The sequence below is a fragment of the Equus caballus genome, chromosome 4 (genome assembly GCF_041296265.1).
Source record: "Equus caballus isolate H_3958 breed thoroughbred chromosome 4, TB-T2T, whole genome shotgun sequence".
Classification (NCBI taxonomy): Eukaryota; Metazoa; Chordata; class Mammalia; order Perissodactyla; family Equidae; genus Equus; species Equus caballus.
In genome coordinates, this window is record NC_091687.1 from 56,624,591 (window position 1) to 56,637,977 (window position 13,387).

Below are 13,387 nucleotides of genomic sequence, written 5' to 3' on the forward strand. Positions count from 1 at the left end.
TTCAATAAGAAGAAGGATGAAATAAGGAGAGTGAGGAGAAATATGGTTCCATACAACAGAGTAGTGGTTATTGAGAGGACACAGGAGGGCACAGAATAGGAACCAGAGGATTCAACACTCAGAAGGTGTGGGGTGGCCAAAGGTAAGGAAATAGTCACAGAGAAAGGGGCAAGATTGAGCCCTGAAGCCCTGCCTCCAGAGAGATATGAGGAATCAACTCTTTTCTTAGCACACAAAGTAGGACTTTCAAGATTTCTTGCTATATGAGATAAGAGTACCAGTAATAGGTATGTATCATACTATTGATTTAGAAATAAATCAATATTCAAAGTGATGATTTTTTACAACATTCTGAGTAGGAAAATACTCAGAAACACATTATTAAAAATATAACCTTTAAGATATCATGACAACCAAAATATCACAATATTATTAAAGCTCCACAATTGGACTTCCAAATATTTTGCCATTGGAAATTACAAAGCAGCTTGGATTCTAGAGCTTTCTATTGCAGAACATATTGGGTCCTTTAAATTGCAGCTTAGTATAAACAGATGGAGGGAATGACCAAGGATGAGTATATAATGCGTAATTATAAACTTACTATAATTAAGAGAACTCATAAGCCTTACAAAGAATTCTACTGCTTGAGGCCATATATTACAGTGTAAACTCAAGTAGAAATTATTTTACTTTGAAGAAGTTATTTCAGTCCTCTATGCCTCATTTTTCCCCATTTGTCTGCCACTGATTACTAACTTTCACTTTACCTGGTTTAATTCATAGGAGTAACAACACAATGGTCCCAATTTCCGACTACAGTCTGACAAGGAATTTTTTTTCATAATTTTTGAAAGTCTTGCAAAGGCATAAAAATTAAATATATTCATCAATACATGTAAGAAATTTCTCTTGAAAAGTATAAAATCCCATGAAATAAAAGCTAGGAAAAATGAGATAATTAATCTAACCTTATCTTTGAAGTCAAATAATTGATGCATAACTGACAAAAAGTGTTTTACATCATTAGGTGAAAGACTCTAATTTAAATGCAAGGCTTTTATATTATATCAGGAAAAAAATCAAGGTTTTTGAGTACTCAGAGAGTATGGCATATTTAAGGTGTTCCACTTATTTATTCCTTAAAATTATAATTGTGTATGAAGGAATTTGATTAGCACATTCACACAACTGATTTCTTACTAGAAGGAAGAAACTGGTACTAAATAAAACCCCTCCTTTTCCCCAGCCCAGAGATGAAGAGGCAGCTCTCCAGGACCGCTTGCTTTCACTCCTGACAGGAAGGCAGGGCTCAGGGAATCCATTTCCTGTAGCTACTGTCAGCAGCCTCCACAGCCATAATGGAAGTCTCTTGCCCCTTCTTGCTTTCTGATGTCCTAAAGAGTCATAGATACATTTTCTCATTATTTTAAAATACAAACATAAAATACACAGATTAGAGAGAAGGGAATATGGCTCTTTCATGGCCAGAAACATATATTTGTTTTTGCTTATGTCTTAATTTGAAGGCATATTTTATCTTTTTGTTCTGAAATAATTTCAAACTTACAGAAATGTTGCAAGAATTATACAAATTACTCTTGTATTCTTCACCTAGATTCAACTGTTACCTTTTTGCCACATTTGGGTCATCTCCCTCTCACTTTATATTTACGTGTATGTGTATGAATATATAAAAAAAATTTCCAGAACCATTTGAGAGTAAATCACAGACATTATACTTCAATACCCCTTTAATACTTCAGTGTGTATCACTTGAGAAAAAGACATCTCTTACAAAGCTCCAGTATAATAAACAATTTTGGGAAATTGAACATTGGTGCTCTTACCGAATCCAGAGTCCATATTCAAATTTCACCAATTATTCAGGCATATCAACTCTTAACAAACAATCTTAACAAATAAACTAGACATTCTGTCTTCTTTAAGGGACACTGGACAATCAGAAGTTACAAAGCCACTTTATTTCCCAGAATGCACTAGGTACCAACATAAATATGTAACTAATTCATTCAACAAACATAATAGAATGTCTTCTGAAACTGGCAAATGGTTAGCCATTGACGATTAAGTAGCTAGTAACTAAAGTTTTTTTTTTTTTCCCTTTTGCAATTACTGATTATAGCGTTTAGTTGTTCCCCCCCCCCCCATTGTTAACTGTGCTGTGTAGGCAATATGTTATCTGACTACCACTAGGTTCCCACAGATAACAACTCCCTAGAGCCTAAGTCACCATGGTAATGGGTGTTTGAGCTGTTTTTCAGGAATTAGAACCTCTTGTACACTTCAGCAACCCATCAACTGGGCCCATGCAGATTTGCGAGAAGTGACCTTTTGATGTCAAGAGTCTAAAAACTCCATCCTCAGATTATGCTAACACTGCCATTTTGTGAACATGTGTGCTACAAAGAGGCATGAAGCCTGACTACACTTGCACAGATCATCAGTGACCTTACCTCTCCTCACCTTGAATCATCTATCTCCATATTTCAGACCACCTTGCCTCCCTAACCCATAAATACCCCTGAATCCCCATTTTCAGGGAGGTGGATTCCAGACTCATTCTCTCGTTTCCTGACTCGGCTGCCTGTGATTATACCCTCTCTCTGCTCCAATCTCATCTCAGTGTTTGACTTTCCCTGCAATGGGCAAAAAGGATCCTGGTTGGATAACAATTTGGCAAGCCAGCCAGGAGGTAAGTCCAGACAGAACTTTTTCCCTGAGATTTGTCAGCCCCTTGCCAGTGTGGAGAACCTGTGGATGAGTCCAGCAGCTACCAGGACCATTTCTCCTGGGACCATTCCAGGATTTTTTTCTTGGCTGGGCACTGCTGATTCCTTGGCACATATTCTCACTTTGTGGTAGAGAGACGGTTTCTGGGTCTGGAAGACATCTTTTTGGTGAGTAAACTTCAGTATAAGTGACAGGGTTCTTATTTCTTCTTCCTTTTGATATGACTTCCATAAAGGAAGTCTGGCAGGGGATGCCCTCCTTGATTTCCAAAAAAGGAAGCTTTAGTTTGGTCTTCATTGTGAGGGTCTTGGTTTCGGGGATGCCCAATAGTGAGGAAGAATCAGGGGATCCGCTCACAGAAGTTCTCTTTCCTTGGTTTGGTTTTGAGACCTGCTTCTAGCTGCAGCATAAGTATACTTTGACAGATCATGTCTAAATTACAAAACAATGGGTAATGCTAATTCGATTCCCATCTGCAGCCCCCTAGGCTACATTCTTCAAAGTCTGGCCACTTTCAGTTATGAGTCAATGAAAAAGAAAACGATGGTGTTTTTCTGTAACACCACGTGGCTACAATATTCTTTAGACTCTGGTGAAAAATGGCCTGAAAGTGGATCTTTAAATTCAGTAAAATCTTGCAATTAGACCTGTTTTGTACATGGGAAGAGAAATAAGATGAAATACTGTGTTTTGTCTTTTATGTTGTTATACCAGAATAGGCCTATACAAAGGAGATGTAAGATTTTGGTTCAAGAGAAGGGAAAGATTTTTAAAAACCTGTTTTGCTTGATTCTATTGATTCTAATGAAAAGGAAGATGATTTACCGGTAATTCAGTCAAATACTCCAGCTGTCTCCTCCTCCACCCCCATATGGTGGTTCTGTTGCTCCTCTGCCGCCACCACCTGAGCCACAACCCCAGGCTCAGGCTCCCCCAGTCTCTGAGGGTCAAGATACAGGAATGGTCTCCTCCTGTCATACCTGCCAGGGTACTCAATTTGGCCAGGGAGCTGCCCAAACCCAGATGGGGAAATATCCATTAAGGCAGGTACCTATTGGAGGTATAGACACTGCGACGAGGCAGCCAATGGGACTAATTTGGGTCCATTCTCCCTTTTCAACTTCAGATTTGTTTAACTGGAAGAATAACATGCCTACCTATACAGATGACACGAAAAGAATGGAAAATCTTTTTTCACCAATTTTTGCTACGCATAACCTGACTTGGGTAGATGTACAAACCTATTGAACATGCTCTCCAATTCTGAGGCGCACCAGATGGTTTTAGAAAAAGCTAGGGAGCAAGCACACTGGCTACACACAGAAACCCCAGGTAACCCTGTGAGGGCTGAGCAGTGTAGCAGTGCCAACAACGGACCCCAATAGGAATGTAAATGCAGGGGATAGAACCAGAGTTGAATATTATTGGGACTGTATTTTAGCAGGGCTTTGAAAAGGAGTCCCAAAGCAAAGGAGTCTAAATAAAGTATAGGAGGTAAAGAAAAGCCTAATGAAGACCCTACAGAAATTTTAGAAAGAATTTTTGAGGGATATTGGCAATATACAGATATAGATCGAGAGGCACCTGAGAATTTTAAAATGGTGAATATGACTTTTATTAATGAGAGTGCCCTAGATATTCACAAAAAACTGCAAAAATTGGAAGGGGCCCTAGGGATGCAGATGTCACAATTAGTTGCCATTGCCTTCCAAGTTTTCAATAACAGAGACCAGGTTCAAGAAAGAAAAGAGCAATGGAGGATGAAACAAGCCATTCTGCTGCTTAGCAGCTGCACTGACTCAAGGACCATCCCACGCTCTGCCACAAGGAAGAACTCAACCCAAGGTAGGTGGTCCTGGGCCCCTAGCTTCAATTAGCAATGGACACTCTACTGTGGGACACCACCAATGTGCCTACTGTAAGAAGGAGGCCATTGGAAAAAGGAATGCCCCAGCCTAAATGAAGAGGATAGGCAAAAGGCAGTGCACCAAATGCCTCAGGTCACTGACACTGATCAAGAATGACAGGGCCCACGAGCCCCCTCCAACCTCACTGACTTTGTCAAGATTTCCCACACGGAGCCCTGGGTGACTACAACAGTGAGAAACACATTTTGGGACTTTGTGATTGGCATGGGGGCTACATACTCAATTTTGAATGTTTAGCTTTCTAAACTCTCTGACAAAACAATGCTAGTGGCAGGGGTCTCAGGAGAAAACTTGAAAGCCATTTCTCCAACCTCTAGACTTCCAAGTGGGAAAAATGTACTTAAAACATACCTTCTTAAGAGGCCTGAGTGTCCTGTTCCATTTTGGGGACGAGATTTGCTGACCAAATTAAACGCTAGGGTGATCTGTGCCTCTGGATGAATGGACATTAAGGTACCACTTGAACAGGCTTGTGCCTTCCAAGCAGCACTGTTAAACAAACTGAGAAGCTTCCAATAGAGATTCCAGAAGAAATCTTACAAGAGGTAAGACTGGACATATGGGCAGATGGAATTACAGATACACCAAAGAAGGGTGGATTTACAATAAGCAAGGAATAATCCTTGTCCCTGAACATCTTATGGAAGATGTAATAATACATCAGAGCACCCACAATGGGAAGGACGCCACCCTCCAAAGGATTCAGAAATTCATTATAAGACCAAATACGCAAAGGACCATTCAAAGGTGGTTCAAAAATGTATGATGTACCAAAACTAACCCAAAGATGGGACCCCCACTGCTATTAAAAGTAGGGTGTTTGAGCTGTTTTTCAGGAATTAGAACCCCTTGTACACTTCAGGTGGGTTGAGACCACCAACCCATCAAGTGGGCCCACACAGATGTCCAATAAGCAACCTTTTAATGTCAGGAGACTAAAAACTCCACCCTCAGATCATGCTAACGCCACCATTTTGTGAACATGCCTCCTATGAAGAGGCATGAAGTCTGACTACACTTGCACAGATCATCAATTACCTCACCTTTCCTCACCTCCAATCATCTATCTCCACATTTCAGACCACCTTGCCTCCATAGCCCATAAATATCCCTGACTCCCCATTTTCAGAGAGGCACATTTGAGACTCATTTTCCTGTTTCCTCACTTGACTGCCTTGTGATTAAACTCTCTCTCTGTGGCAGACTCATCATCTCTGTATTTCGCTTTCCGGGTGATGGCAAAACAAACCTGGTTCAGTAACATTCTGCTGTGTGCACAGGAAAAAGAAAATTCCTGAACCATAGTAACACAGCCTAGCTACCTACTAGAAATGAGTAACTAGGAGAATATGCAAATAACAGATAGAATTAATATTTAATGAAGTCTTTTACTGTATGATAATCATGGAATAAAGGTGGAAAGGTCCTTTTCTTTCCTCTTAGAGCCTCACTGAATGAATCCAAATGTATTGAGACTCTGTAGGATTCTGATCTTACAGATTCAAAAAGTTATTTCACCTATTGCCATTTCCCAAAGTACAACAGTGTGAAGATCTGCCAGTAGCATTGCAAAGGCTAAAGAACAAGTGATTTCTCAAACTTTGAGTATAGTACATGGGAGAAAAGACCTTTCTCCTAAAGCTTTCTTAGGGTTTAACCTAAAACCTACCCTTCATACCATGACAGTTTACAATGAAATCACCAATGTGCAAGAAATGAGATTAACTACAGTCAATAGGGAATTGCTGGGAGAAATCTACTTGAAAAACCATAATTTTCTTTGCATAGCTGTACAGATTGTTCAGGAAACCTTCGAAGATGTCACAAGAGATGAAAGTAGTAATGTTAAGGCTGATCCCAAGACAACAGTGCAAAATGCAGACATCATGGTCACTTCTCTGAACAAAAGACTAGTGAAGAAGGAAATTCCAACAGCTTTCAATAAAACATGATCAATATTTAATTTTTTAAATGCATAAATACTACATTTGATAAATGCTCTTAATGAAGTGAGAGCATTTGAGTCAAACAAAAATAATACTGGAATAAAATTTAACCTAACACACAGTAGTACTGACAGGTGCATAGGCCTCTATGGGCCAAATATGAGTGGAAATCTCAGTCCTCTTACTTTACCTGGACAAAGTCTTTCCTTTCTAGTTAAACTTTCAGAATTTCAGCCACCAAAATACCAAATTTCCTCATATCTGCAATGGAATCTCAAATGTTAACAAAGAAAAATAATTGAGTCTGTAACTGCTGACTATATCACAACTGTATTGTACAATATGTACATTGTATAGCTTAATATGATGCTCTATGTACAATGAGCTCCCAAATATGTACAAGAAAAAAATACTTAAAGAATATACTCCCAGCAAATATTTACATGTGACCATGAAATTTTCACAGTAATTGTTACTGTACTCTAAAATTGTATATATTTTCAAATTTTTCTACAAATTGAAAATCTAAAAAATTAATTTTTAAAGAGAGATACATCACGCCCCCTCCTAAAAAGGAGATTACGTATTTCAGACAGTCTTTTTAATTTAATAAGACAACTCTTTCATATCTATTTCTGACTCAATTTAAGCAACTACTTCTGTTTTAGTTTTTTTCAGAGACGATTTTTAAAAACTACTAGTTGGGAATTATGCAAACAATATTTAGAATCATTTAAATCCCCTTTATGTGGATATGTAAAGAAGTCTATTTATTTTGTGATATTACATTATAGATATTTTATTGAAAATATTTTGTTTTTAACAAAGCTTACAGGCTAAGTTACAGACAAAGATAACTTAAAGCTTGGCAGATAATTCAATTATGACATTCATCCTGTAGAAAAGGAATTTTAAATAAAGCAAGACAGTAAAATGTCCAAAGCAAACCAAATAGTGATACCACATTTGTGCATCATGTTCTCAATAACATGGGAAGGAAAAGAAATTTATACACAGTATATAAATTTTAATGCTTAGTTCATTTTTAGCTTCACTTTTAAAGATAATTAGGCCAGACTTTAACTCATAAAATCTTCTTTTAAAATGTATTGTCTGCTGATGCTGTGACCAACAATTCTGGATTAAAATATTCCTGGAGCCATCCCACCTCCCAACAGCTCAACCTACTCCCCCTGCCTAACTCATCCAAAAAAAATCATAACTTTAAATTGTAATACTTAATGCCGAAGTCAAAGTCTTAAAAAAAAACCAGTCAACTAGGAAAAAAAAAATTCGAAGCTCTTTGGATTAGGGTATGTGAAAACATGGTAACAGCTGCTAGGAACAGAAGAAGGTTTTTTGTGTTTCATCCAGAGTAGAAAACTATTAAAGACTCCAAGAAGAGTGAGAGACACCCTTTATTTTCTGTTCTATTTAAAAGCTTTACTGCACCTGCCATGAAGGGAGCAGCTGCCTTTAACATTTATTTAATAACTATCTACTTGCAGCAGAAATTGAGGGCATCTACCAAACAGAATGAAGTAAAAGTTCTAATTCTCTGAGTTTCATCTCTTCGGACTGCAAATTCCCACTTCTTCCTTCTGCTCTTCAAACCTGTATCAAGAAGAGGCACCCAGGGTAAGAGCTGACTTCACTACAAACTAGAGTGGCTTAAAAGAAAACAACCTAAAGAAAACAAGATGAGTTCTCTACGTATCAAGCCACTAAGCAGTTCTGACCAATTCTTTTCTCCAAATGTACCTGCAATTTTGAGTAAACTCATGCCAATTGTTTTCTGATTCATAAAATAAATTAAATTCCTAATCTAGATCATCACTCCTCAGCTGTTCATTTTTCTGAAGACTAAGAATCTTTATATTCATTCAAAGGTACAAATATCATAAGTGTGGGTAACTTTATCACGGGGCCATTTAGGAAGGACAAACCTAATAAAGGAGGTTCTACTGCATTCAGATTCCAAAACAGGTAGAAGTTTGCATGAATTCCATTAGAGTATTTATCAGCATTACGTGCTGGAATCTGATGAATTGACTTTGAATTCAAACTCTAATATGGGAAAAATCCCCAAAGAGCATGAGACTTAACCTCTTCCCATCATTTACCTCATTCATACATAATACTAAACTCACAATGTTCTAAGGCTGAAATTCAATATAATATGCGTAACTTTTGTGTCATATAATAGTACTTTACAATGGTTTTAGCTGCAAGTACCAGAATTCTGGAATGACAGCATCTTGAACCCATATACCAAGCAGCTGAAGGTGGGCAGTTGCACACATAGGCTCAGTGATTCAACACTCTCAGGGTCGCTCCTTTGTCAGTCTCTGGGCCTTTTGCTCATGTTTGTGAACTCATGGTTACAAGATAGCTTCCCTAGTTCTGACCATCACATTAGGGTTCTCTAGCCAGCTGCACTCCCTACCCCAAGGTTTCATTAACTGGAAATGCTTGGCTTCAAGAGAAGTCAGAAAAATTTGTATTTAGCTTTTGCAGCTTCTATAGTGAAAATGCCCAAGGGAGAAAGGGGTGGGAATGGGTATTAGGAAAAACAACCAACAGTATCTACCATATTTCCTTTGAAGAACTTTGAACAGTACCTTAGTAATGTTATTTAATTCTCCTATAGCAAATATTTTCTTTTTATTCTGTATAGCGTACATTTATTTTTCTCCTGACGTTGCTTACTTTATCAGCTCCCATAAGCCTCCCTGACTCTGATCTCAGCAGTAACTAACAGCATATGTTTTTTCACAAAAGCTGATTATTCTGACTTCTCTAAAACCTGGCACAGTCATCAAAACAACAGAGGGGGCACATCCCAGGATCACCCTAAGGAAGAAAAACACCCAAATATATCCAATTGTTTTACTAGAAGCAATGTCTTAATATTTTAATTTAGTAATAACAATTATTAAATGGAGTAACTTACATACAGTGTTTCCTTTAAATAACTACTCTGTAATTAGTTGAGTGTGGCAAGATGTCCTGCCTGAGGCTATAAAACCTGACTCTGTGCCTTGCATGTTGCTTCTGCTAGCTCACACAGGTTTACTTAATCTTTATTGCCATCTTCTGGAGGATGTGCTTTCATATGCAAATAGGTAATACTAGGCCAATACAGCTCCTCCCTTAAAGGGTTCTGGAACCACAGGCCCTTTTCAGTGTCTCAAATGAAAAAAATAGGTCAAATGTCATAACCACTGAGCACCTCAGCCTCAGCCATGGAGGCAGTCACCTCAGAGTGCATTTCAGAAATAACAAGACAGTCCTTAGCTCAGAAAAACAACCTCCCATTTACAAGCAGAGGCCTATTATTAACGTTCCATTCTGATGGCATAAGTCTTTGAACCATGTCAAAAAGCAGGTACCACTAGAAATACTGATCTTTTCAACTGATTATCAATCAACTCCACTTCAGTGTAAATGAGTTTGAAGTGGTGTCCTATTATGATACATCATGAATGGGGTGCAGTCATGAAGAATACAGTACATGAGACATGTGAATATCATGTCTCTGAATATTGCCCAGCAGAGCCCTGCTGCCCAATAAGTAGACATATGAAGACCATAATTTGGAGGTGGAACTGCCTAGGGCAGGGAGAAACCAAACTGTGAATCCAAAGAAAATGACTAATTTGGCAGCCAAGAGGGTATGGCCATCACAGCCTGTAAGCAGCTGACATCTGGGAATCTGACCTCAATTCACTGGCCATCCCACAAGATAAGTTGAGCAGTCATGGACATCTGGTGATGGCAGTGGTCAAACTGAAGGCAGAGAGGCTGACAGCTAGCACTAGAGAAATCTGTCAGCAGAGAGTGGCATCCCAGGCACCCAGTTCGAGTTCCAGAGTAGATGCCAGTCTCCAGGTCCAGGCCCATGAAGAGTAGCACAAATCTTTACCCCTAGAGTTACTGAGGTTTTCAAAGTTTATTATGACAGGAAACAGACGTCAGGACAGTGTACTTCAACCTTCTTGCCTCTTAGTGAACAAAGAAAATAGATGCAGCCACTCACAGAGTTGGCCCTGGGCCACTTCTACAACCCTCCATCTCCACATACCAGATGGGAAGCTCCAACCAAGAGAAGGGACCAAACCCTAGTTCTCTGAATGGGGCCCAAGGGCAGAACCAGCAGGAAGAAAGTACAGTAGTCCCTCTTATGCATGGGAGATAACCCCTAGTGGATGCTTGTGTCAAAATTAACAACACTGGAGACATTTAAAAATGGAATTGAGCAGCCTTCCCAGAGAAACTGCCTTGCTCTCTTGAACCCTGGACTGGGACAAACCTTTGTCTTTAAACAAAACAGAAATTGTTTTACAAGCAATTGTTTGAGAAGTCAGCAGGAGAACAGACATCCTGATCACAAATACTGAGGATTGTAGACTTTCTGAAGATCAACAGTCAATCAATGTTTAGCCAAGACTAGCTCTCTGCCTCCAACTCCAATTAAACTTCTTTGTAATATCATCTTCCTTTTTTGCCTTTAAAAGCCCCTGAACTTTACTCCCTTGTGGGACGCCATTTGGGTTTCTACTTGAATCTGTGCTCCCCGAATTGCAATTCTTTGATCCCAAATAAACACTTTGCCTCTTAAACTGGCTTACGTTTTTGTAGGTTGACAACTGAAACAACAGATAGTACTGAACCCTATACATACTATGTTTTTTCCTATACATACATACCTATGATAAAAGTTTAATTTATAAATTAGGCACAATAGGGGCCGGCCCGGTGGCGCAGCGGTTAAGTTCGCACGTTCCGCTTCTTGGCGGCCCGGGGTTCGCTGGTTCGGATCCCAGGTGCGGACATGGCACTGCTTGGCAGCCATGCTGTGGTAGGCGTCCCACGTATAAACTAGAGGAAGATGGGCACGGATGTTAGCTCAGAGCCAGGCTTCCTCAGCAAAAAGAGGAGGACTGGCAGTAGTTAGCTGAGGGCTAATCTTCCTCCAAAAAATAAAAATAAAAAATAAATTAGGTACAATAAGAGATTAACAATAACTAATAATAAAATAGAACATTATAACAATATGCTGTAATAAAAGTTACTATAGATCATAGCAACCTCAGCATATGATTTTTTTCTTTCCTTATTAAGTCAAGAACTTTCACCTTCTCACTTAAAGGAAGCACTTTACAGCTTCTCTCGTATATCCGGATTGCCAGCATCACTACTCTCACACTTTGGGGCCAGTATTAAGTAAAATAAGGATGACTTGAACACAAGCACTGGGATACCATCACAGTCAATCTGATCATCCAGACAGTTTCTAAGAGACTAATGGGCAGGTAGCACATAGAGTGAATATGCTGGACAAAGGAAAGATTCATGTCCCGGGCAGGACAGAGCAGAACAACTCGAGATTTCATCATGCTACTCAGAACAGCTTGCAATTTAAAACTTATGAATTGTTTGTTTCTGGGATTTTCCATTTAATAATTTTGGATTCAAGTCGACATGGGTAACAAAAACTGAGGAAAGCAAAACTGTGGATAAAGCGGGACTATTGTAAACGGAACCTAAAATTTAGACTCAAAGGGTTAGGGAGGGACCTAGGGTTGTGACTAAGCTCTGAATGCAAGGCAGATGGCTCCTGTTATGCAAACAGAAGCCTTAAAGAGGATACTTAGCTGGGGAGGAGTGGGAGTTGAAGGATAGGGAGCAACCTGGCTTGGGTATTCAGAAAACCAAGTGTGTATAATAATTTCACCTAGGCCCTGCAGCTGCAGTGTCCTTTTATTTAAAATACATAATCATATTGTCCAAAGATTCATTCATGCAACAAGTATTTATTGAACCTGTACCATATGACTAGTAGAATATTCAGCACTACAGATACACCCTTAAACAAAACCGTAGGATCCAGTCTTTAAACTATGAGCTTAAGTCTACTGAAGAAGCCTGACATTAACTAAGAAATCCAAATCTTTTCTTATACATTGCAGTAAGCACCATAAGGGAAAAGAACAGAGGGCTTGCTCAAAGAGAGAACCAGATGGCCAACTACTTTAGATTAGGAGACCAAAAATGACCTTTCTAAGAAGGTATTTCAAGGAGATGCAACAGAAATACATAAGTAATTCTTTTTTAATATTTTAATACCAATTTAAATATTAATGTTATATATTATATCTGTACATATTGTTACCTACACAAAATTGGGGTTCTCTTGCCTGATGTGCATAAAAAGCCAATTATTGCAGCATCAGCTTTTGAGTAAAGAAATAAGCTTTATTGCAAAGTCAACTTGCAAGGAGACAGGAGGCAACAGCTCTCAAATCTGTCTTCACAATTTGGGGAAAAATTTAAGAGGTTAGGGAGAATGGGCTGGTATACGGAAAAATGCTGATGGGGCAGGTTTTGATTGGAGGGCTTTAAGCATTTATAATAAGGTTTTAAAATTTTATGGTGAGGCGTGGAAGGAGTTTTAACACTGGACTTTCCTAGATAATAGACCCCTCACTTCTGATAAGAGTCCAACCTTCAAGTTCCAGTCATTTCCTGGTCCATTGGTTCCAACAGAATCTTTGGTTCTGGGTCATTTCAGGTCAAGATTTTCTCCTCTATGCATGCTCTGGCTATGTGACTTGCAAATTTTTGCCTTGCCCAAGTAACCTTCTGTTGATAAGATGGGGTCAGTTTGAACTGGTCCTAGAGAGCCTGTGGTTACAATATTATGCATGTAATCATATATAATAATATATATAGATACATTACTATGGAGGGATTATT